Source organism: Erinaceus europaeus, chromosome 5 (assembly GCF_950295315.1).
Source record: "Erinaceus europaeus chromosome 5, mEriEur2.1, whole genome shotgun sequence".
Classification (NCBI taxonomy): domain Eukaryota; kingdom Metazoa; phylum Chordata; class Mammalia; order Eulipotyphla; family Erinaceidae; genus Erinaceus; species Erinaceus europaeus.
The window spans coordinates 132,183,403-132,209,779 of record NC_080166.1 but is presented as its reverse complement, the minus strand read 5'-3'; the positions used below and the strand labels follow the sequence as shown (position 1 = coordinate 132,209,779).

General features: G+C 41.1%; 2 long non-coding RNA genes across 2 annotated transcripts; both read right to left on the bottom strand.

Moving 5' to 3' along the window:
* Positions 1-516: 516 nt before the first annotated feature.
* On the bottom strand, positions 517-8,838 carry LOC132538737 (uncharacterized). Its single transcript, XR_009550091.1, has 3 exons — positions 8,571-8,838; positions 2,405-2,580; positions 517-668 (listed from the first exon to the last, which is right to left on the bottom strand). It is a non-coding gene; the product is annotated as an uncharacterized LOC132538737 (long non-coding RNA).
* A 4,537-nt stretch (positions 8,839-13,375) lies between these two features.
* Positions 13,376-21,422, bottom strand: LOC132538736 (uncharacterized). Its single transcript, XR_009550090.1, has 3 exons — positions 21,355-21,422; positions 17,693-17,768; positions 13,376-13,529 (listed from the first exon to the last, which is right to left on the bottom strand). It is a non-coding gene; the product is annotated as an uncharacterized LOC132538736 (long non-coding RNA).
* Between the last annotated feature and the right edge of the window lie 4,955 nt (positions 21,423-26,377).

Genomic DNA, 26,377 nt, shown 5'->3' with positions numbered 1-26,377 from the left:
TTTAGCTCATCATCTCTTGAGTCCCAGGCAGAGCTCAGACTAAAACATGTGTCTGGGATTCAAAGCCTGTCTTTTCTAATTCCAAAAGCAGCCATCTTTTCACTTTGTCATGCAGCTTGCTTGTAGGCTTCCCAGGCTATAATTCCACTGGCAATATGCAGAACTCTGAACATCCCAGGAGAGCTGAAAGGGGGCATACTAAGTCACAGGGTCCTGTGCTAAATATAAATATATATATGGATCCTACATCAGATCAAGGAGGTATAAAGTTAGTGGTATTTATACACTTTCCTCTTTTTGGGGTGCTACTATCTGCCCTGATATAGCTTTTTAGCTTTATTCTCAACTCTGAAACCATCTTCTCAGACAATATTTTTAGTCCACCTGCAAGAGAGCTATCAGACTAAGGCAAAAATGACTGAAATCACGTATCCCTTGGTGTATATCTAAAATAGACTTCCCAGCTTCTTTCAACATGAAGACCCCTAGTTTCACCCACTATATTCTTACCTTTAGGTTCCTGATTATTAAACAATTTGTTCTGCTTTATATCTTAATGCTTTTCAGCCACCAAGTTTCAGATGCTACCATGATGTCATCCCGACTTCCCAAGGCAGATGACCTCACCAATATATCCTGGAACCCCACCTCTCCAGAGCCGTGCCCCACTAGGGAAAGATAGAAACAAGCTAGTGGTCTGGATTGACCTGCTAACACCCACATTAAGCAGAGAAGCAATTACAGAAGCCAGACCTTCCACCTTCTGCATCTCAGAGAGTATTTTGGTCCATACTCCCAGAGGAATAAAGACTAGGGCAGCTTCCAATGGAGGGAATGAGACAAGGAACTGTGTAGTTATCTGCTGTCACCTTTCTATTTCTGAATCATGATTAAATCACTAACAAAAAATTTTAAAAAGGATAACCCAACAAACATACAGACCACTTGCTCTCTGAGAGACTAGTTGACCTAGAGAAGACTTGGCTCTGACATGTATCCTAGTTCCCATAAAGTCAATGACTAAAGCCCCCAATGTGGACGTGAAATTGATGTCCAAAACAGCTGTCTTTCTTTTGGCCTGTCTCTTCCTCTGGCTCTTTTTAAACGACAAAGTTGGGAGCTCAGAATACCTTTCCTCTCTCTCTCTCTCTCTCTCCTTGGTACTCTCCCAGGGTTGTCTGCTACAGATGTCCTAGCTCTGCCCTTTCTGCCTTCAGTCCCTGCCTCCTATTCCAAGATCCAAACCTTACTTTGGGACAGCTCCTCTTTTCAAGTCCCAAGTGTGACAGCCTAATTATTTACAAAGGCAGGATATCCTGTTCAAAAGAGTGTTTCTCTGAACAGCCAAATAAAAAAAAGTGTTTCATGTTCAAATAAGTTTTGGAAACTGTGTTGACTGACTATATCTTCTTCTTGGAAATGACCCCACACATAGAAAAACCTCTGAGAAGCTCATATCCAACAAAAGAAGAAAGAGAAGGAGACAGGGGTGATGAAGGTGGGAGGGAAACTGTTTCTGTTTAACTCAGTGTTTGCTGAGCTTATCTGCCCAAAGGCCCCTTTGTTTCTATCTGTCTCTCAGCAATTGTAACCTGTAAAGTGCATTCTAGGAATCTATGCATTAAGGTCTTTATTCAGGGCTGGGCACACCTGGCTTAAGGTACTTGTTATAATGCATAAGAACCCAGCTTCAAGCCCCCATACTCCACCTGTAGGGGGGAAGCTTTGTGAGTAGAGAAGCAGTGTTGCAGGTGTCTCTCTGTCTTTCTTCCTTACTATCTCCCCCTTCACTCTCAATTTCTAACTGTCTCTACCTAGTAAATAAATAAATATAATAAAACTCATTTTTAAAAGATCTTTATGCACATAATTACACATATGGATTGTTTCGTCCTTATTTAATGTATTGGTAACTCAACTTGAACTTCTTTTTTTAAAAAACATTTCTATTATCTTTATTAGGACAGCCAGAAATTGAGAGGGAAGGGGGTGATAGAGAGGGTGAGAGACAGAGAGACACCTGCAGCCCTTTTTCACCCCTGGCAAAGCTTTCCCCCTCGAACCTGGGTCTTAATGCACTGTGACATGTGCACTCAACCACATGTACCACCATCTGGCCCCCAACTTGAACTTCTTAGCAGTACATTTTATACTCAGGGGACAATTCCCAGGGGCAGAATATTACACAAAAGGTAGTCCCTTGAGGAGCAAAATCGGGACAGAGCCACACAGCTTCGCCAAATGTCAGGAGAAAATAAAGGATGGCGTCTATAGCATCGTCTGCTGTCCCCACAGGCGCACTTCCCAGGAACTCAGGAGTCCTGGTGGCAAAGCTTAACTGTCATCACACTTTTCAGTATAAACGCAAATATATATAGACCCTGGGGAAAAACTGACACGATACAGTCAGTCACAGTCTTCTTGCTGCCATGCCTTTCGAAAGAAGACATTATCACATAGAATCCTTAGAATCAATTGCATTTGGATCTTGACAATCACTTATCCATGGCTTTCTGATATCAAAATGGTGTGATAGCTTAGAATCCTTTCACTGATCCACCTCATGGCATTAAAAAACATCTATGGAAAATGATTTAGTAATTTCTCAAGTCAAAAAATAGACCTACTTACCATGCATGTAATCTAGTAATTCCACTCTGAAAGCATCAAATTCCAAAGAATTCAGTACTACTCATCTGGAAATATTTATGCATATCTGTGTTTATTGCTGCACTATTCACAATCACCAAAATATGGGAACAACCCATGTGTCCAAAGACAGCTGCATGGGTAAAGATCGTGGGGCCTACATCGAGACAGCAAACACTGACATCTATCTGGAAGGATGAACTCCTGTCTTGTGTGGATGGAACTGACATGGTCACACTGATTGAAAGAAACATCAGTTACAGACAGATCACTGGTCACACATGAGATATCAAGGAAAAATAACAAGAAAGGAATTAATAGTTCAATTATGGAGGAGGGTCAAGTAGGTCCTACAAAATAATCCAGACTTGATTCTAAAAGTGGAGAGAGTCGCCAGTGCTTCCTTGAACTCTACCTCTCCAGAGCCTGACTCCACTAGGGAAAGATAGAAACAGGCTAAGGATATGGATTGACCTGCCAATGTCCATGTTCCACAGAGAAGCAATTACTGTAGCCTTCTGCATCCCAAAAAGAATTTTGGCCCATAATCCCAGAAGGATAAAGAATAAGAAAGTATCCAATGGAGGCAACGGGACATGGAACTCTGGTGGTGGGAACTATATGGAATTATACCCCTGTTATCTCACATTCTTGTAAATCAATATTAAATAACTAATAAAAATATAAGAAAAAGGAGAAGGAGAAAAACCTAGGGAGACTTGAATCTTTTGTCTATGAAGGTAGAAGTGGAAGCCTTAAGGCATTGACTTTATCAGATTGTGTCAGATCATCTCAGGAAAGTAGCGTAGATGTCAGGACACAGTAAGATGCAGAAGCAACTCAACATTTAGTAGGCAGATGAAAGGGACGACATTCATGTTTTATTTAATGGTACTTCAGTCAACAGAAGCACATAGACAATGGTAGACCTAACAGGCAATACCATGTAGTGGATATGTAGTCTGTGTGATGGGCTTTGCCAGCTAGGTGGGTCCATCACTCTCTGACAATGTCACAGCGAAATCACTGAGCTGTGGATTTCTCCAGTGTCTTCCTATCATTAAGCAGTGTGTAACTGGACCAAGTCATTGAGACGAGACGTCCAAAGATCACTAGAGAGTCAAGACTGGTATTACATAGAAATGACCTCTCATCTTGCTTCCCTAAAAAATGGGGAAATTCAGATGTGAGGGCCATCTGACTGTGACATCTGTCACCCCATTGATCACCAGGGTTGATTCAGCTGATCTGGCTGGCTAGGTGGGTGTCTCCTTCCTCCCTCACCACTCCATGAGTTTCCCTCCTGAAGCTGTGCTCTCAGCCAAAGAGGATGGCCTTCCCCGAATAGAGAGGGACCAGTCTTCAGTCCAGGGTATATTAGTAGCTGTGCTCCCCTGCTAGAACCTCCAAACAAGCTCTCAAGGTCCATTTGTAGAATAACATAGGGTAGTCAAGTTTCCAAGACTCCAGACACATCCAAGAGGCACTGCATGTGGGAGTCTGCCTTTCTAAATTAAAAAAAGAGGGGGGGGGGAGAAGGGACTCTTCAAGCCATACAGAAGTTTAGACCTATGATTGTGGTGAGTCACCTGAGGACCAAAGGCAGACCTCAGAGATCCAATCCTATTGCTTTGTGTCCAACTGATGTTTTGTTTTTTTTCCATTTTTACTATTTTTTTAAAATCTTCACTTATTTATTGGGTAGAGACAACCAGAAGTTGAGAGGGTAGTGGGAGATAATGAGATAGAGAAAAAGAAAGACACCTGCAGCCCTGTTTCACCACTTGCAAAGCTTTCCCCTTGCAGGTGGAGACCGGGGGCTAGAACCTAGATCCTCTAATACTGTAACACTCAACCAGGTGTGGCACCACCTGGCTCAGCCATTAGCCTTTCTATTCTTATATATCTAATAATTACAAAGCATTTCCGGAGTCATTCTGTCCTTTTTTTTTTTTTTTCAATAAATAAGAAAAGAGGGCTCAGAGCAGAGCTCAGGTTTGGCTAAGAGGAAGCATAGTTAGCACTAGGACTGAAAGCTCACCTAACTCCAAATCCAGTCATGGTCCACTAGATGTGCTAGGGCTGAAGATAGTTCTCGATTTTCATATTGTCCTTTCAAGCTTTTCCAAAAGGATCCCAATTAAAACTGAAGACTGTCTTCAGAATTCCACTTTGAATATTTCACACATGTGGCAAGCTCAGTCCGTCTTCTAAAAAAAAACACCCACTCATCAAGATTCATAGATGTTCTTGGCCTGGGAGGTGGCACAGTGGTTAGAACATTGGACTTGGACTTAAAGGCATGAGGTCCTGAGTCTGTTCCCCAGAATTGCATGTGACAGAGTGATGCTCTGGTGACTCCTCTCTCTCCCTCCTTCTCTCTCCCTCTTTCTGTCTTCCTCCTCCTCTCTCTCTCTCTCTCTCAACTAAATATTTTTAAATGATTGGTAGATGCCCCTACTATTATAGGCATTCTTAGTGTTTCTCTTCTCTTGTCTCTTCTACTATTTGAAGATTAAAAAAGAAAAAAACTAAAAACGGAGTAGAACTTCAATATATTTCAGCCAGTAAATAATCATAAAAAGTCTCACTGATCACATTTTAACTTGAGCACAACTGGAGGAGGGGGGAAATCTATCAACATGAACATATGCAAATCATATGGAAATAGAATGTTCATGACTATGTGTAATATGTCCAGGATCAAGCCTCAGGAGAACTGTAAGTGACAGTTGGTCTAAAGTTTAGTATTTTGTGAGTCAAGATCACAATAATCTTATGTCTAATACACTGTGGTAAAGGGATGCTAAGGAAGATGCAATGGAATTAAGAAGGCTATTTTTTGTTGTTTTTTTAATCAGGGCAATAATTTTTAAAAGATTTCAGAATGTGTCCCCGGTGATTGAAATTACTGTGTTGCAATGAGGAAAGAAATTGGGTCAAAACTCATTAACAAGTGGCATTTGCACAAGTAGCAAGGGAATATGCTGTTTCCTATCAGACATTACATCCAGAGTCTGGGTAAATTTCTTTCCTGAGCATGAGCCTAAAAAACGACTTCATTTCCTCACCTTTTCCCAGCATTTATAAGCATCCAAGTTTCAGTGGAGCCCGTGACTAGTAGATAAACTATTCCAATTCCCTGTTCTATAAACTTACTTTAGCAAAGCAACTTGTAAATTCAGCAATGCACTTCAGTTTCATGTTGTCAATCAATAATAGCCAACCATCTCCATTTTTGGAGACAGAGAAAAACTCTCCCAGCCAAAAAAAGTATTTTCTTCTTCTTTTTTTAATTTAGAATAAATCTTTTTTGGCTCAAATTTGCTTCCATTTTCTTCTTCTCTGGAGGGTGATAATGGAATTTAGTACTCTGGACTCAAGTTATCAACTTTGGTTTTTGCTTTCAGGGCTTAATTGTAAGTTACTGAGAGCACTAATTGGGGCGTTCTTTGTCTCTCTGGCAACGTTCTTCAAAGATCTCTAAGCATTTCTGCTGAATGTCTATCTTTTGAATTCTCATAGAAACTCTGAGAAGTAGAAATAGAACTGTATTGATCTACTCTAACAATGTGTACAACATTCTACCCAGTGAAATAAAAGGCCTACTTATTTATAGCTTCATAATCAAATGGCAGTCATAGCTTATTCCTAGTAAATAGGCTTTATAAAAACAGGTGCCATTTACTGGATGCATGAATGGATGGATGGATGGATGGATGAATGGATGGATGGATAGAGAGATCAGTAGATAAATGGGCAGAGTAATAGATATATGCTGTAAACTTAGTATGTCTTATCTTTTCCCCATTTCATCTTATTTCTTGTAAAGTTGAATAGATAAAAAATTTATAGATAGGGAGTTGGGTGGTAGCGCAGTGGGTTAAGCACACATGGCGTCAAGCACAAGGACCAGCATACAGATCCTGGTTCAAGCCCCCAGCTCCCCACCTGCAGGGGAGTCGCTTCACAAGTGGTGAAGCAGGTCTGCAGGTGTCTGTCTTTCTCTCCCCCTCTCTGTCTTCCCCTCCTCTCTCTGTTTCTCTCTGTCCTATCTAACAATGACTACATCAATAACAACAACAATAATAACTACAACAATAAAACATCAAGGGCAACAAAAGGGAATAAATACATAAATAAATAAGTATTTTTTAAAAATTATAGATGGATGGATGGATGGGTAAGTTAGGTGAATGGAAGGATTGATGGATAAACAGGTAAGTAAAAGGATATAGACAAAATAAAATGAATGAATGGATGGATGGATGAATGGATGGATGGATGGATGGATGGATGACTCTCTTTATCAAAATCCAAGTTGTCCTATCATGTCACAATTGAATCCACAAAGGAAAAGAAAATAAAATGACATCTAATGGGGAAGTGAAAATCCAGAGAAAGGAAAAGAAAGAACTAGTGTTGTTGAGGTGGTCTGGTGTCGGGCTGCACCGGGGAGAAGAGAGCGGACGTCCAGAGCAAAGGGGTACACAGATCTTTATTATAGGATGGGGGGGGAGGTTTGGTTCAGACCACGTGGAGCCAGCCAGCAATGGCCGACCACGGGGGTAGAGCAGGGAGCGAGACCTCAGAGAGGGAGAGCCGAGAGCCCAGAGAGAGAGAAGGGAGGGGTGAGGGGGCTTTTTATTGGGCGACAACCAGTGGTGATGTGTAGGGCCAGGATTGGTTGAAAGGGGGCACTCTAGGATTTAGCGAGGCATAGAAAAACCTGGGGGCGGAGCCAGGATTGGTTGAAAGGGGGCACTCTAAGATTTAGCGGGGCATAGAAAAACCTGAGGGCGGAGACTACATCAGAATAAGTCCTCAGCAACAAACTAGGTTGATTATAAATGTGTACCAGCACTGTTGGACTTAGAGTCATTGAGGGAAATGAAATAGAAAGTAAGTGAGGAGGACATCTAGGCCTAAGTAGAAACTATTTGAGTCAGTACTTTCTCTTAGGTCTTTATACTTGATTGCCTCACAATTGTGCACTTCTACTTTAAAGTCCATATTTTTCCCTAACTTATGAGTGCATATGTGCCCTATCTAATGGGCCCTGTTCTATATCTAGGTTATATGGCTTTGTTAGGAAGTATGGCAGCCAAGATGGAACTAAGGAGTCTTATGAACTAGGAAAAGTCTCACTAGAGTGATGGAGCTGAAGGGTTGACATCTCACACCTAGCATCTGTGGACACAGTTCAAAGTGAAACATGTTGAGGCGATGCTGATTGCATTGATTTGCCTGAGATCAGCTCATGCAGTATCAAGTAGCATGGATCAAGCGTAGCATGAAGGAAAATGAACTAAGCTCCAGAGGTTCCAGGACTGGGAGGAATATGAGTTATATAGAAAATGAGGAAGGTCCCTTACTGTCTCAGACTTTAATGAGGACACTCTGCTTTTTATCTTAATGCTTTTCAGCCCACCAAGTTGCAGATGCTACCATGATACCTGGGCAGAGGACCTCACCAATGTGTCTTGGAATCCAGCTCTCCAGAAACCTACCCCACTAGGGAAATATAGAAACTGGCTGGGGGTATGGATCCACCTGCCAACACCCATGTCCAGTGAAAAAGCAATTACAGAAGCCAGACCTTCCACTTTCTGCACCCCATAATGATCCTGGGTCTATACTCCCAGAGGAATAAAGGGAAACTTCCAATGAAGGGGATGGGATACAGAAATCTGATGGTGAGAATTGTATGGATTATAGCTCTCTTATCTTTGTCAAAAATTATGAAATCAATAAAAAAAAATTAAAAATAAAAAGAAATATGTAAAGGCAGTTGGAGGAAATTTCCAGGCAAAGAAAATGTATTGCCTTTAGCATGTTGGGGGAGGGCAGGTGGTGGCGCACTTGGTTGAGCGCATATATTACAATGCTCAAAGACCCGAGTTCAAGCCCCCGCTCCCCACCTGCAGGGGGAAAGCTTCACGAGTTGTTGTTAATGTTCGGAGGCTCCAGCCGGCCGGGCTAGTGTCGCGGCGGTAGACAGAGACAGGCTTGGGGACACACGGCTGGGCTGAGAAGCTGCAGTTTAATCTTCATTCACGAAAGGGCAAATCACCACACCATGTGCTTCCACATGTTTTTCCTTCAGCGGGTGCTGCTGGGACTCTGGACGTCCTTAGCATACGGGGCGGGGAGAAAAAGGGGTTCAAAACTAGCAAGGGCCAAACCATTTCTCTCAGAGGTAGGGGGAAGGGGAGCAAACCAACACGAAGAATACCAACGAGTGGTGAAACGGGGCTTTGGTGTTTCTCTGTCTCTCTCCCTCTCCATCTCCCCCTTCCCTCTTGATTTCTGGCTGCGTCTATCCAATCAATAAAGATTAAAAATTTAAAAAAATGCATGGTACGTTTACCATGTTTGGGATTAGCCCAAAGTACAAGTCTGAGCTTTGGTCTGATTCTACAAGGATGTAGCATGGTTTGTTGACCACAGAAGAAGAAGAAGAAGAAACAGGGAAACGCCAAGAAATCTCTGTTCCAACACATCCCATCCCATAACTTCCTACTAAACCTATTAAAGAGCTCCAGGGATAGCACCTTCCTTCCCATGGGACGGGCCCATATAAGAGTTTCCGAGGAAGATGCTGCTATTGCTTGAAATAAACTTTAAAGCTAATCACTAAAGTAGGAAGAATGATAATCTGTTTATTTCACAAGGTTGTTCTAAGATCTAATGTTAGAAAAATAAAAAGATTTTGGAAATCAGAGTTTTTTAAGTATAAAATATAATAAAAATTGGGCTGGTTGGTAGCACACCTAGTTGAGTGCACATGTTACAATGCTTAAGGCACCAGGTTCAAGTCCCCTTTTCCCACCTGTGGGGGGGGAAAGCTTTGCATACAGTGAGGCAGTGTTGCAGCTTGCTCTCTCTCTCTCTCTTTCTCTCTCTCTCTCTCCACCTCCCCTCTCAATTTGTAGCTGTCTCTAACCAATAAATAAATGATAATAAAAACTTGAAAACCGGACGGTAGTGCAACGGATTAAGCGCACATGGCGAAAAGCACAAGGACCAGTGTAAGGATCCCAGTTCGAGCCCCCGGCTCCCTACCTGCAGGAGGGTTGCCTCACAGGCAGTGAAGCAGGTTTGCAGGTGTCTGACTCTCTCTCCCTCTCTGTCCTCCCCTTCTCTCTCCATTTCTCTCTGTCCTATCCAATTACAGCAACAAAATGGGGGAAAATGGCCTCCAGAAGCAGCAGGAGCAGCGGAATCCTAGTACAGGCACTGAACCCCAGCAATAACCCTGGAGGCAAAAAAAAACCCTATAAAATATATATATAGTTGAAATTACAACAAATAAGAGCTTTCAGAGCTAGTGAGTTCATCTAAATTCTGTTTCTCCTTTATTCCTTTCTTGTGCATCCAGATGTCTCCTTGGAGAATTTTTTTTCCACTTTCTTTATTTAGAGAAAGAGAGACTTCATCACCACTCCATGGAACTCCTCCATGCTAATCCATGGTGCCCCAGCTTGATACCAGGGCTTGAACCTAGGGCTTTGAGCATGCTGAAGTGTGCACCCTCTGAGTGAGCTTTCATCCCTGGATCCCTCGAGTGAAAAATTTACTTTATTTTCAATAGTGTTTGTATTAGCAACTTAATAATGATGGTTTTGAAAATTATCAGATTTTAAGGGTATAGCTTCACACTATATCCACCACCAAAGTTCTGCCCCTCTACCCCACTATGATCACTACCATCATTTTCATAAGGTCTAAGAGACAGACTGGTTACCTTTTTTGCAGGTCTATATGCTTTTAGTATCTACATCCCACAGGAATAGAAACTGTCCAGTAGTTGTCTTTCACCACTATTTCACTTAGCATCATCTCCTCTAGCTTAATTTTTGCTTTATTTATATATCTATATGTCTATATTTGCCACCAAGGTTATCACTGGGACTCAATGCTGGCACCAATAATCCACCACTCTTGGTGATCATTTTTTCCTGTTTTTTTCTCTTCTTCTTTCTAAATTTTATTAGACAGGACAGAGAGAAATTGAGACACGAGGGGACAGGTAGAGTGGGAAAGAGAAAAATAGAAGCCAGTAGACCTGCTTCACCACTTGTAAAATGTCCCCCCTCTGCAGGTGGCAAGCCAGGGCTCAAACCCAGGTCTCTGTGCTTGATAATATGTGTTCGTAATAAAATTCACTTCAAATCCCAGGTAAACCAGCTTTCAACAACCACAATCTATCCAGGATCAATTTGAACCCTCTAGGAGAGCAAAAACCCAGCATCCTCTAATGTGTATCCTCTGCTGCAGATTCTTTGATACAGTTTTGATATTTTCTATACTATTTTATTGACTTATTTCCAGGTTGTAAGTTACACACACACACACACACACACACACACACACACACACACATGCACACACACTTATTGTCTAAAACCAATCATAACCATTTAGCACCTCTCACAATTCGTTGAACTGCCTAAGATTCTCCTGAGGGTCTCTCTTAGAGTGTCCCCTAAGATTGTAGTACATGTTGGCTGTGGCTCAAGACAACTTCAAAAAAAAATATCTAGACTTCTGACATTATGGTTCCAGAATCCTCAAAATGTCAACTATCCATGAGGAAGGAATAAAAGATGGCAGTCCCTTCGATGGTATACCAAGCACGGGCATTGTGCCACAGTCACTGTAGTCCATGGTTGACATGCACAAGGCCCAGATTTCCTGTGGGAAAAAGACCACACAAAGATGCAAATGCCCTGGGGTATAATTCATGAAGGTCATATTTGCATATCCATGCCATGTATTATCACTAAAAAATGCTGTGAGTGATCAAAAACTTAAGAAAAGAATGGACTCTAATATAGCAAACCATCATTCTCCTGGCACATGGTTTCCAATGACAGGCTTAGATGCAAGGTCTGTTCACAATGGCTCGGTTACAAAGGATCAGATATGAAATATACCTCTATCTACAAAGTAAGATTCTAGGAATATGCACTCAACAGTCAAACTACTTACATGGTCCTGAAATTTTGATTGACAGCTAAGAAATGAGAAATGAAATTGAGTGTATATATTGATATACAATGCAACATGTTAAGGTCTGAATGTGATCTTCCAAAATCTATGTGTTGAAATCCCAGTGTATAATGTTAGGGGCTAGAAGGAAGCACCCTGGGAAAGTTTTGTGTCACAGCAATGGTGTCTTCATATTGCTCTTTAAAATAGGCCTACAAGGGGAGTCAGGCTGTAGCGCAGCGGGTTCAGCGCAGGTGGCGCAAAGCACAAGGACCGGCATAAGGATCCCGGTTCGAACCCCGGCTCCCCACCTGCAGGGGAGTCGCTTCACAGGCAGTGAAGCAGGTCTGCAGGTGTCTGTCTTTCTCTCCTCCTCTCTGTCTTCCCCTCCTCTCTCCATTTCTCTCTGTCCTATCCAACAACGACGACAACAACAATAATAACTACAACAATAAAACAACAAGGGCAACAAAAGGGAATAAATAAATAAAATAAAATATTTTAAAAAAGAGGAAAATAAAATAGGCCTACTAACTATCTACAAAATGGAGACCTCCCCCCCACACACAACTCTTCATATAAATTTTTCCAGCCTTTAGGTTCATGATTAGTCAACAATTTGTTTGGCTTTATATGTTAACTCTTTCTTCAGCCACCAAGTTCCAGATGCTAACATGATGTGAACTGGACTTCCCTGGGCAGATGACCTCACCAATGTGTCCTGGAGCCCTGCTTTCCCAGAGCCCCGCCCCACTAGGGAAAGAGAGAGACAGGCTGGGAGTATGGATCTACCTGCCAATGCCCATGTTTAGCAGGGAAGCAATTACAGAAGCCAGACCTTCCACTTTCTGCACCCCATAATGACCCTGGGTCCATACTCCCAGAGGGATAAAGAATAGGGAAGCTGGAATATAACTAAAATATGCCTATTGGCTATCTACAAAATGGAGGACCCCCCCCCTCAACTCTTCATCTACACTATTCTAGCCTTAAGGTCCATGACTGGTCAATAATTTGTATGGCTTTGTATGTTAACTCTCTTTTCAGCCACCAGGTTCCACATGCAGCGTGGTGCCAACCAGACTTCCCTGGATAGGCAACCCCACCAGTGTGTCCTGGAGCTCCGCTTCCCCAGAGCCCCGCCCCACTAGGGAAAGAGAGGCAGGCTGGGAGTATGGATCTACCTGCCAATGCCCACGTTTAGCGGGGAAGCAATTACAGAAGCCAGACCTTCCACCTCTGTACCCCACAATGACTTTGGGTCCATAATCCCAGAGGGTTAAATAACTGGAAAGCTATCAGGGGAGGGGAAGGGATACATAATTCTGGAGGTGGGAATTGTGTGGAGTTGTACCCCTCTTATCCTATGGTGTAGTCAATGTTTCTTTTTTATGAATAAAAAAATTAAAAAAGAAGAATAGGAAAGCTATTAGGGGAGGAGATGGGATACAGAGTTCTGGTAGTGGGAACTGTGTAGAGTTGTACCCCTCTTACCCTATAGTTTTTGTCAGTGTTTCCTTTTTATAAATAAAAATAAAAATAAGATCTCATGGAGTTCCTCAGCCCTTTCTACCAGGGCATGCTGGCATCCTGGTATCTAAATTGCAGCCTCCAGAACTGAAAAGAATTCCTTTTGGATGTAAGTCACCCAGTCTTTGGGAAGACTCAATACCATTTCCAATCAAATCCAGCAGCCTTTTTAATGAGACTCCAGGTATTTCACTTACCTTCACCACTCTGACCTCCTAGTTATTCTGCTTTGGTGATTATAAAAATCATTCAGACTGCTCAGAAGCCATCATGTTTATAACATCACTCAGAAGAATTGAGGAACAGTATTCCTTATGAATCTTCCATCCTTATCAACAGGAAAGTGGAATCACAATCTGGAGAAAGGGACCCAGATTACTTATGTGACACTATCTGCTACAACATTATCTCTTCTATGGAATAACAGTCTCTTAGACCTATTATCAAGAAAGCCACTTAACAGCTAACTTAGTAATCTTCTGATGACTTGCTAGAACTTGGTCTTTTGTAGGATTATTTAAGGCCTTTTATCCTTACATAACATCCCTAACTACATTTCAAACAGACAGTACTTTTGGTTACATCCTTCTCCCCAGGGCAATCAGACCACTTAATTTTTAATTACCCACAAGTGACAGTCCTGTGGTTTGAGCCTAGAAAAATGAACCTGCCTCTCCCAACATACATTTTTTTCTTTCTATTTTTTTTCTTTCATTTGATGTTAGTGTTCGGGGGCTCCAGCAGGCCGGGCTAGCTTCGCGGCGGTAGACAAAGACTTGGGGACACACGGCTGGGCAGAGAAGCTGTATTTCTTTATTCACAAGCCGGCAAATCACTACACCATGTGCTTCCCCATCTTTCTCCTCCAGCTGCAGCTGGGACCCTGCACGTTCATAGGGACTCGGGGGCGGGGACAAGGGGGCCACGAAACTAGCAGGGGCCAAACCACAATCTCCCAGAGGCAGGGGAGCGAGACCAAACCAATGTGAAGCATAACAACAATTTGATAGTACACAGAGAAATTGAAAAGGGAGAGGAGGTAGGGAAAGAAAAAGAGACACCTACAGCACTACTCCACTGCTCATGAAGCCTCCCCGATAGGCAGGGACTAGAGGCTTGAGACTGGGTCCTTTCATATGGCAGTGTGTGCACTTAACCAGCTGCAACAGTACTTCAAATAATTTTTTGAAGGAAATCAAGTACAGGGTCTGGGCAGTGGGTACACACACTACAATGCACAAGGTATCCATGCCAACCCAGGAGGATAAAGTCTTTCTTCTGTGTAATTTTGGGTGGAATAGTAGACACATCTAAGAACTCAGAGCTCCATAAATTATGTGCAGAAAGAGTAATTCTTTTAGAGGAAAAACGTATTTTAGGGAGCTGATCCCATTTGAAACTTTGTCATAATTACAAGTTAGTCCATCTATAAGTTAACACCTTACTTTTAAAGACAGGAATGGTAGCACATTGGAGTTTTCCCCATGACTGGTTAGCTTCTTTCAACAGTCCTGCCTTTTTCACAAGGTTATTCTAAGGATTAAACAAGGAAATTAAAGCACTTTGTAAACTGTAAAGTGCTACCCTGATGTAATGTTTCATTAACAAATTAATCTACAAATGGCCAGGACAAGGGATCTTTTGAATGATGGTTTCCTTAAATTAAGAAAAACATAAGTGTTCCAGTGTGGTCTACAGAGCAAGAGGCAAGGATTTGGGCAGTCCCAGATGTGCCAGCCCAGATGTGCAGAATTCCGATTGTCTCACAGTAGCAATCAGGCAAAACATAGAGACCCGTCTGGTTTTCATATTGTCTCAATGAGGTGCTGAAGGGGAGAATTTTAATTTCAATGGATGTGAACCAGTCCACCCTGGAGCTTTTCCCAAGATGATTAAAGACAGGGCAGACTGTCCTCAACCTGGTCCTCAATGTTAAGACACAAAGTTTCGGGTATCTAAATTGTAGTTTCAGGGTTCTTGAGTGATGTTGCTAAATTGTTGCCAGTCTCCTCAGCTGAGAAGTCATATGTGAGATGCTCAGAGGTGATCCAAACATAAACCAGACCTCCCCGGTTTTTAATGTTCTCAGCTGTGAATTAGTGGGAAATAGATTTCTTGGAGGTCTGCCACTTCTTTGTTGAGTGATGTAGCTGTGATTTCTGCTTAATAGTGGTGGTGGGATTGCTGGTGACAAAAATACCATAACCAAACACAGGAGCCTAGCAAAAGAAAACAAACTTGCTCTCCTGAAGACCCACAATTAGCTCCATGTGTTAAAAGAAGTGAGTGATTACAAGATTTAGTGGGGCATCTGTGTCAGATGCAAAACACTAGACTTTAACTCCTTCTAGCACCATGCTATGTTCTTATGAGTGAGTTCTTCCACTGAAATAAGAAGGTAGAAATTCAGTGACAAATGGCTGCAGAAAAAGAAGATGACATTGAAAGGATTAATTTTGGTTCTCAGTGTTGTTCACTCAAGAATATTCAAATGAAGCCCTCTGATGCAATAATAAATTCTTACAGTGACCCTAAAATCTACCACCTGGTATACATGGAAGTGGAGTTTCCCTTATTCATCATAGTCACTTAACTATGGATCCCAACCAGATGATGAGGGAGCTAGCACAGGCCTATAAACATAAACTTTGAAAATGTTTCCTGTTCAAGTAAACTGGGTGTACTTCTTGGAGACCATTATGAAATTTAATTGATGAGTTGCCATTATCTCTGATTGAACTAACCTTGAGACTGATTCCAAAAACCTGAAGAGATATTCATACAAACCAAAGAAACAGAGGCCCTCCAATTTAGAACAAAATATTCTGGTGAACAGTTCTGGGACCTTGTTTCACACAGTAGCATACCTTGACATTTTATGAGATATATCAATTCCTAGACCTGAGGGTAGAGTCCCTTCTTAATTCATAAATCTGATTTGTACTGGTTTCCATATGTATATTTCTATCTGTTCTTGACCTATATGGATTCTAGTATTTATCTATGGCTGCTTTAAACCCTGCCCTTTTGCTCTCTGCACACACTTGGCATGGTATCAACATTAGACTGATTTTTGCTCAAGACTAACAAGTGAAAGAGTCTAAATTTTTCAAAAAAGGCATGTTAATCTAAACAAAATAGCAGCCAAACAGAAGAGTAATATAAACAAGAGGGCAACCAAAGAGAATAGACACTTTCCTTGCCCAATAGTACTGGTCTATCTCTAAGACATCCTTGACAGGTTTCATGATTATTCTAAGAATAAGACTATCTAAGGTTTTCTAGAAGATTCCGTGTTTTAATAGACACTACAAAATATATTTAATGCTTATAAAAATCTTTTAAAATTGATATTATTAGAGTTTTCACTTCACAGGAGAGAAAATTGAGGCTCTAAGGGATTGGGGGTAGGTTGTACCCAAGAATATGCAATAAGTAATTGAAAAAAAAGGTTAAAACTTAATTTTTTTATTTTAAAATCTTAGGATATCTTTCCCCGTCACACAACCTTTCTCTTTTGCTGTTACCAAGTATCATTTTCCTGCAGGTTACAGAGTAATGGAGTGCAGTACTGGGCTTTTAAGATCAGAAACTTCAAGGAAGACCTCCAACTGCATGAAGTGTTTCCTCACTGGAAAATGGTTGCTGGTTCTGTTTTTTGTTTGTTTATTTATTTTGTTTCTTTTCTCTCATCTATCAGTTACTTTGGAGTCACTTCCCCCTGTCAGGATCTCAGCTGCATCTTTGTTATCATTCTCAGGAGACTGGGCAGGAAAGCAGCAGGAAGAAGAGCAAAATGTGGTTTCTAATCCAGAGAATTTTTGGCCCTGCCCCTTAAGTTGGTTCCCACAGAACAAGTCCCGTAAGCACTTAGAATTATACACTCCTTCAAAAGAGAGAGAGATAGAGATAGCACTATTTGATTAAATTTCCTCACATGATGAGAAATATGAAACAGGAAGTTCAAACTGAAGAAACAGTTGCCTTCATATCAGGCCATCATCTTTGTGACCAAAGATCACTGGTGACCGTGACTCACCCAGTGGGAATCTCTTTAGCTCATCATTACCCAAGAAGGGTGAAGAAACCAGCTACTTCCTGTCAGTCTAAGAACATATAGTAGTTGTGCTAAGAACAGAGATAAGTAAGGAGACCTAAGGAGAGGAGAATCCAGCATACTCTGCCCCTTCAAAACTCTGCAGGTTGGGAATTTCCTCCATGGTCTTTAGTCAGCATTAGCAGAGGGGAATGAGAAGAGTAGGAAGTTCACTTAAGTGAACTTCATACCCAGTATCTTCTGAGACCAGCCCAGGCCATAGTGGACAGAAAGGCTACATAAATGTCTCTTTTGTGATCTGGGGTATTCTTGAGTCTACTAACAATCAGCATCATCTTCATATCCAAGATCTATGACTCCAATTTCTCCTTATGAGAAAATATTCAGAATTTAAAAGAAAATACACACACACAAGCCAACAAATGACTTGTCCATTGCTATTTAAGCTTAACCTTTTCATACCTTAAACTGTCTCCATGTGGTCACCCACAAATGATACATCAGCCGCACACTCACCATAGAGAAAAATGTCCATAGCCTGAGAATAATAATCACAATAAATGATTTAGAATTTGCCAATGAAAGTATGAGAAGAATATAGATCAATGGTTCCTTTGGGAAGTATTAGATCTATTGCTCCATAAATTGATTTCTTTTTTATTTGATCAGATAGTTCTCTGGTGTATCCAAGCACTTAAGTTGACTTGCATACTTCTCCTGAAGATTTTGACAGGTTGGAGAACAAAGTATGCATTTGATACTTAATAACCCTCTTCTCTCTGAATCCACAATTCAGTTTTAAGCATTTGAACTGTTTCAACATTCACTCTACATCTGCCTATAAACCAGATGAGGAAAAAAAATTTTTGCCTTGAAAAGTATAAACTGCATGAAGCATAACATAGTCGCTCAATAAATAAGTGTTAGGTAAAAGCAAAATGGATTTATCAGCCAGGATTAAAATCCTAGGAGTCATGAAAATGAGCAAAGTGTGTGGTTTAAGCTTGCCTTCACACAGCAGACAATAATATTGCTCATAGGATAAACTGAAAGTTATTGTTAAAATTCTTAAGTGATGATCAGATCTTCATCTCAGAATTTCACCAGTCTCCTTTCTCTTCCAGAAAGGTACATCTTTCTAGAAAGTATTCACAAATATTTTTCCCAAAGGAGAAGCCTCCTTCAGTTACTCTTTTTGTTATTAACAGTATATTACAATATACTATATTATAATATTGTACAGTTAGGTGTCAATGTATAGTTTCACACCACACCTACCACCAAACTTCTATATGCCCATCCACTCACCTCCAAAAGATAACCACCAGAGTTCTCACAAGTCTCACAATTTGCTTGCTTCTGTTTTGTTTGGATTTTTTTTTCTGGCAAGCTAATGTAAATTAGATCTCATCTAAACACTCCACATATTATTTCACTAAACATAATCACCTCCAGCTCCATCCATTTTGTCCCAAAGGACACAATGTCATCTTTTTTAATCATAGAGTTATATTCCATGGGATATATATATATATTATATATATTTTTTTTTTTTCTTTAGCCAGTCATCTGTTGATGGGCATTTAGGCTGATTCCACTTTTTGGCTATTGTGAATAATGCAACCATGAACACAGTGGTGCATATGTCGCTTTAAATTAATGTTTCAGTACCCTTTGTATAAGAACTCAAGAGTGGTATTACTGGATCACAAAATAATTCCATTTTTATTTGTTTAAGGACTCTCCATAAAGCCTCCATAAAGAGAGACTGCTCCTCCACAACCTCTCCAACACCTTTCATTTCCTGGTTTGTTGATGGAAGCCATTCCCTCAGATGGGAGATGGTATCTCAGTGTACTTTTAATTTGCATTTCTCTAATGATAAGTGAAGTGGAGCATTTCTTCATGTGTATGTGGGTCCTGTGTATCTCTTATTTATAAAACTGTCTTCTTAGTTCTTTGGCCCACTTTTTATTGGGTTAATTTTGCTTCTTTTGTAGATCTGTACCAATTCTGTATAGATGTTTGATATCAGTTTCTTGTCTGATGTGCAAATATCTTCTATTTACTAGATTGCCTTTAGTTTCATGTAATCCCATTTATTTACTCTTGTTTTCATTTCCTACACCCAGGGGGTAGAGTCTCCAAATACATCTTTCATGTGAAGATCCTGCGAAGTTTCTGGTTTAGGATCTAGATATTTAATCCATCTTGATTTGACCTTGTATGGTGTAAGGTGGGGGGTCTAGTTTCACTTTTCTACATGGTACTTGCTTTCTGAATAGAAAGTTTACCCAGGGGAACACTTTTTTTTCCTTTTAAAATACTATGGAAGTGCACACCTTTTTCTGAAAAGAGAGATGGGGGGAAACAGAAGGAAGGAAGGAAGGAAGGGAGGGAGGAAGGAAGGAAGGAAGGAAGGAAGGAAGGAAGGAAGGAAGGAAGGAAGGAAGAAAAAGTATCATTTGGATGAATACTAAGGAGGCAGGCTGGGTGTTCTTGTCATCTTATCAAGAAGTAGACTTGTTACCCCTTCTTTTCTGTTCGGGCATTTTGAGTTTTGTAATATTATGAAAAACAACAAAAGGATTTTGCATAAATCATTGAAGAGCTGGGTGGCAGACGTGCGGAGGAGAGCAGAAAGATTGCATTTGGCTCTAAAACTCCAGCAGAAGGGAGCTTTTAGTAGCTTCACCAAGGCCCCTTCTTTAGACCATAGTTCCACAACCCAGCAATCTTCTCCAGAACAATAAAGCAGCACTATTGAGACTCGAGACACTTTCCAACCCTAGAGCAAAAAGCCAGACCTCTCACCTTCTACACCTCAGAAAGGTCTTTGGGCCATAACCCCAGGGGGATAAATGTTAGGAGAAGATGAGAGGGTGCTGAATTCCAGTCCCATCAGGACCCAGAGAAAGAAGGAAAGAAAGGAAGGACACCCAGGAGTAGTAACAGATGTAGGTATGTCTTAGAAAGGAAAAGAAGTCAGGAGCATAGAAAAAAATCACCTAATATATACAAACATAGATAGATAGCTATAGAAATAATAGCCAATTCATATCTGTGACCTTAGGAGAACTACTGCAGTTTCCAATGGGGATAATGGGGACACAAAACTCTAGTGATGGGAATGCTGTGGAATTATACCCCTGTTGTCCTGTAATTTTGTAAATCAATATTAAATCACTAATAAAAATTGTTAAGATTTTTAAAATATATATGTACCCAAAAAGATGCAATAAAAAATAGTGCAGCTATGGCAGGTGAGACAGCATGATGGTCCTGCAAAAGACTTGCATGCCTGAGACTCTGAGGTCCCAGGTTCAATCCCCTGTACCACCATATTCCAGAGCTGAATAGTGCTCTGGTCTCATTCTCTCTGTATCTCTCTCTCATTAAAGTAAATTAGATATATGAAAGAAAGAATACAGCTAAGGAAATCATTCAATCAATAAAGCATAGGACTTGTAAGGCTAAGACTCCACATTCAATCTGCTACATGTGTCCTGCCCCCAACATGTGATACTATCTCATTTGAGATTAATACAAGAATTTTTTTTAACTGTTATCCTTTTTCAGGCCACAGGAATATAGAAGGGAGGGGACTAGATAAAAACAGCAATTTGTTTTGCACTAAAGGAGAGAAGGCAAGTTAACCAAAAATCTATCTCTTCCTCCTCGTTTCTGAATTCTTGGTGGTTGGTTTCTTCCTGCCCTCCCCACACACTTTCTTCTTCTAGCGTTTACCCTTCTTCTGTAGCCAGTCAACAGCGTCAGGTTGAAAGCTGTCAGGAGCTGCTTGTTGCTGGCTTTGAAAGTGACTGGGATCCATGTGGATTCAGTCGGCTAGGAAGGATCGTCAGTTTCCCCAATGAATGGGTACTCACGGGATGCACCAAGAGAAGGTCGATCCAATGCATCCCACCCACACACACTCAGTGCACTTTAATTCCGTTACAAGCAGAGTCTTCCAACTCTAGGATTTCTTTCCTCTCCAGGAGATCATCTTCTGGGACTCCAAATGGAATACTAACTGGCTCGACAATCTCACAGTCATGCACAAGAAATTGATAGAAATCCGTTCCCTGGATGTGAAATCATGTTCCCGTTTAATCGTTTCCTACCTCTCTGCCAGGTGCTTGATGTGGCAGTGCTGGACCCGGAGCCTCTCCTTGTGTGAGATGTGATATTTGATAAGGCAGGCAAATTGAAAGATAGAATAAAGAGTTTTCCTGCTACTTAACTAAGAATGCTGATAAGGCTGTGGTTTTCTGCTAATGTTGCCCCCAAAGCATGACTTTGTCTAAACTCTCTGTGAATGTCCCAAAGGAAAATGCTGATGCAGATGAAAAGACTGCATTTCTGTTAGAAACCAGCAGTATGACTTTGCAGAAATGTAAACTCTGTTGATGACTCAAAGCTTATCAAAAGATCAACAAATGTCTATCAAGCACTTTTTAATTTTTGTGTGACCTAAGCAATACATCAACCCTCTTTAGGGAATATACCTAGTAAAAAAAAAAAAAGAAGAAGAACATTATCCACTACCATATTCATACCCTCTAGGAGAATGTTGTTTAATTTACATGAAAATATAACAGGCATGAAAGCAGCAGAAGAAATCACAAAAGGAAAGAGGTTGATTTGGCTGCAGGGAAAGGCAAGCCTTCTCCTTCTCAAATTGTAAGTGTATCAGATGCTAAGGAACAACGTGAAAAGATATCTTCATGCATATTATTACTCTGAGCAAGGATAATCTCCTTAATAAATGGCAGGTGACATAATAAGACAGTACACTAAGGTTCCATTAGATTAATGGTCCAAGCACGTGACATTGCCACATCAAAGAATGTTTTTTAAATATTTAGTGGGAGGAGGAAATCTACCTCACTAATTAATCACAGAAATGAAAATTAAATAGTAAAAAAAAAATTAATTACCAATTTAACCAAGACATTTTTTAGTGATGACTAAGAAAAGATAATCTTTCTTGGGTGATTCTTTGAAGTGAGAAGGGGAAAAAAAAGCCAAATTACCACTTATCTCTCCAGGAAAGTAACAAATCAGCAAAGGAAAAAGAAAAAGCACATCAATATGTCATGGAATGGAGAGTCTCTGAGGAAAAACAATGTTGAAATAAATATAACTGGAGCACTTCAAGCGTTTGGGTGAGAAGGTTGTAGGCTAGAATATCATCACCTCCTGAGAAATTAGAAAGCAACTCTGATTGTGCATAGCTGGGAAAGCATGGAAGATTCAGAAATATGGTGTGTAAGATTAAACAAGGTATTTAACTATAACTTGGCAGCAACCATACACTTGTAGGTTTTAGGAAGCTCTTGATGTTTGTTGATTTTGTTGCTGGCTGTCCATATAGGCTAAGGTTATCATAACAAAATTATAATAAAGCATCCCTGTAAAGAGAGGCAGTCCTATGAAATCTGGTCACTCAGATTTCTGCTGATACGACTTAACCTGGTGGACTCCTGTTGGGCGGTAGCACAGCGGGTTAAGCGCATGTGGCGCAAAGTGCAAGGACCAGCATAAGGATCCTGGTTCGAGCCCCCAGCTCCCCATCTGCAGGGGAGTCGCTTCATAAGCAGTGAAGCAGGTCTGCAGGTGTTTATCTTTCTCTCCCCCCTCTGTCTTCTCCTCCTCTCTCCATTTCTCTGTCCTATGCAACAATGACAACAACAATCATAATTACAACAATAAAACAAGAGAAACAAAAGAGAATAAATAAATAAATAAATAAATAAAGAGCATCAGAAAGAGAAGGCAGACTGCCTGACCTTCAAATGCTTCTTCTACATATGCTTCCTCTACCCACTCCATCAAGGCAGGCCAACCGTAGTGCTCCTCTGGGAGGTGAGATTGACAGCTCTTCTGAACAAGGTAGAGTTCAACTACGAGTCAGGCCTGACAAGAAAACTATCGCTCTTCTCTGAGGATCAGACACAAAGCAAAACTGCAGGCTCCTATCTTCCTCACAGCACTGTAACCTAGAAAACTTTGAAATCAGATATAAACAGGAGCCGGGTGGTGGTGCATTGGGTTAAACACTCATAGCACAAAGCACAAGGATCTGGTTTGAACCGCCAAAAGGAGCCTCCAGCTCCCCACCTAAGGGAGGATGCTTCACAAGTGGTGAAGCAGGTCTACAGGTGATATTCTCTCCCCTTCTCTATCTTCCCTCCCCTCTCAACTTGTCCCTGTCCAATCCAATAAAATGGAAAAAAATAGCTGCCAGGAGCAATGGATTCATAGTGCCAGAACTGAGCCCTAGTGATAACCCTAGAGACAAAAAGAGAAAAAAAAACAGATATAAACAGTCCATTCTGCTAATACACACACACACACACACAGACACACACATATATATATATCCATACAGTGCCTTTCTTAGGCCAATCAGAAGCACCCTCCTAAACAAATTATATAAGGAGAATTCTACTATGTGGAATTCTTACTGGATTATTTTTTTCTGCCTAAATTTAATGTTGGGTAAGAAAAGCTCAAAACACTAACTTTGGCTTCTGAATATTGGCCTATAATTTTTCTCCATGATTAGTAATTGTCATTTTTGGTCATTCCCCACTTTCTCAGAGTACCCCGAGTTCAGTGTAATGCCATTTAAGATTTTCATTTTTCTAAAAGAGAAGGCAAGTTAACCAGCCCAAGTAGCACCTACTCTTAAATAAACCAATTTAAAAGATACCAGAAAACGTTCTGTTTTTTTTTTTACATGATTTTAAAAATTCTATACTTCCATCTGGAAAGCACATTTAGCTTGTTTGAACATAACTATGAATTTATATCCTAGTCGAGCATAAAGTTTAGTCCAAAGTCTACAAATTCAAAGATTAAGGAAAAGTCAGTAAAATCTTTACTTATTGGGGGGCTGGGCAGTGGCACACCTGGTTGAGCGCACATGTTACCATGCTCAAGGACCCAGGTTAGAGTCCCCAGTTCCCACCTGCAGGGGGAAAGCTTTATGAATGGTGAAGCAGGGCAGCAGGTGTCTGTCTGTTTCTCTCCCTCTCTATCTCTCCGTTCCCTCTTGATTTCTGGTTGTCTCTATCCAATAAATAAAGATAATAAAAATGTTTTTAAAAATAAAAATAAACAAATAAATCTGTATGTGTTGGCTATTAATTCCAGGCTCTTGTTTTCCAGGGAAGTGAAGAGGAAGGTGGAGGCAGAATGAACAATTCTCAGATCTTCAGATTACCCATCGCCCAGGAAAATCAAGCTGGTAGTTTCTAGCATCATGGTAAACAAGAGTACTCCATAAATAAGTGAGTCTGTAATTGGACAAGGTAAAATGTATGCTGACTCTTAAAATAAGATGAACTATGCTTTGTCTCAGCAATTCAATAAAAGGAAATCCCATCACGAAGCCTATCACATCTGAGGAAATGATGCCATCACCTCCACGGTGCTCAGAGACCAAAAGCCCACCATCCTAGCTCCATGTCTCACATTAAGGCCTCAGTAAGCAAAACCTGTTGATTCTACCTCCAAGATATAACAATAACAACAAAATCCAACCTTGTCTAGTCACTTCTCCTCCTGCCATTCTAGCTGAGGATACAACTTCCTCTCGCCTGAGCCATCAAGAGGTCTCCTGACTAGACTTTTGGCCCTCACTTTCAGAGAAAATAGATGCTATGTCACTCTTTGGCCCAACAATTTTCCATGACTATCTATTGCTTTCAGAGGAAAACGGAAACAGTAGAGCATGCAAAGGCGTCCATGCTCCATCCATCTCTGTAGCCTCATATCAAACCTGCTTACTCTTCACTCACTACATTGCTTCCCTCGCCTCATACACTCACCCTGAACACACCCTCACTGAGTCTAAGCTTCCACTCAAATGCTTTTAGAAGGCCTGTCATCCGCCAGCCTTACTCCCTTGGCAAGAGGATCTCACCATTGTGTCCTAGATCCCCACCTCCCCAGAGCCCTGGCCCACTAAGGAAATATAGAAACAGGCTGAGGGTATGGATTGACCTGCCAACACCCATGTCTAGGAGAAGCAATTACAGAAGCCAGACCCCCTACCTTCTTCACCTTACAATGGCCCTGGGTCCATACTCCCAGAGAGATAAAGAATAGGAAAGCTTCCAGTGAAGGGGATGGGATATGAAACTCTTGGTGGGAATTGTGTGAAATTGTACCCCTCTTATCCTACAGTCTTGTTGACCATTATTAAATCAATCAATAAAAAATAAACACAATAAGACCTGTCGTGTTATGTGGGGCTATGTGTAAGCTTGATAGAGTTTAGGGAGAACTCCCCCCATCCTTGGATGGAGGGAGGTCTGAGAAGATACCCTCTTGTTAGTCTCTCTCAACCAAGGTGAGCAAAGGGGAGAAACCATCTCTCAGACTAAGTTCTTCCCTTCTTGACTCTCAAGCCCACATAAACCCCAGTACCCCTCTCCATTAACCGCAGGCCACATGGCCGCCTAACTTAAGATTCATTTACTCAAAGTTCACCTCACCTTCTGATCACAGAGGAGAACACACCTTATCACACACTTCATCACACACCTTAGACCCCAGACAAGAGAAATTCCAAAATATATGGCCTTTTGATATCCATCTTCTCTCTGTCTCATCGTACTGGTTTAACCCCTATGCTTCTCTCAAATACCTTTGGATAATTAAGTTGCTTGCGTCATGGAGAATAACTGTCTTGTATCTCATCAGTTCCTCTCATACCAGCCCCCTACCATAGGGGCAAGCTGACCTTTAAGAAACCTGTAATTTCTGACATGTTTGAATAATGTCCTTTGTTTGGTTTTCTATTTAAACTCATGTCCACCTGCCAATAAAGGAGATTTGAGATCTGAGCACGCTTCGGTCTCCACAGTGTCTTTACTTCGTTTCGTCCCTTGAGCGAGCGAGACAGAACTGGTTGGTTGCCTTCCTGCTGGTGTCACCCCACATGAATGCTGACAGTGATAATCTCCTCTAAAATCCCATGCACCAATAATGTGTACTCTTTCACCCTCTGCACCTTATCTTGTTGAGGATATCCATAACCCTTGTCACTGTAACCTATGTCCTGGCTAGTTTTCTTTCCTGTGAACATGTTAATCCAGTGAGTTAAGGGTCTCAGTTGTTTTCACAACTGTATTC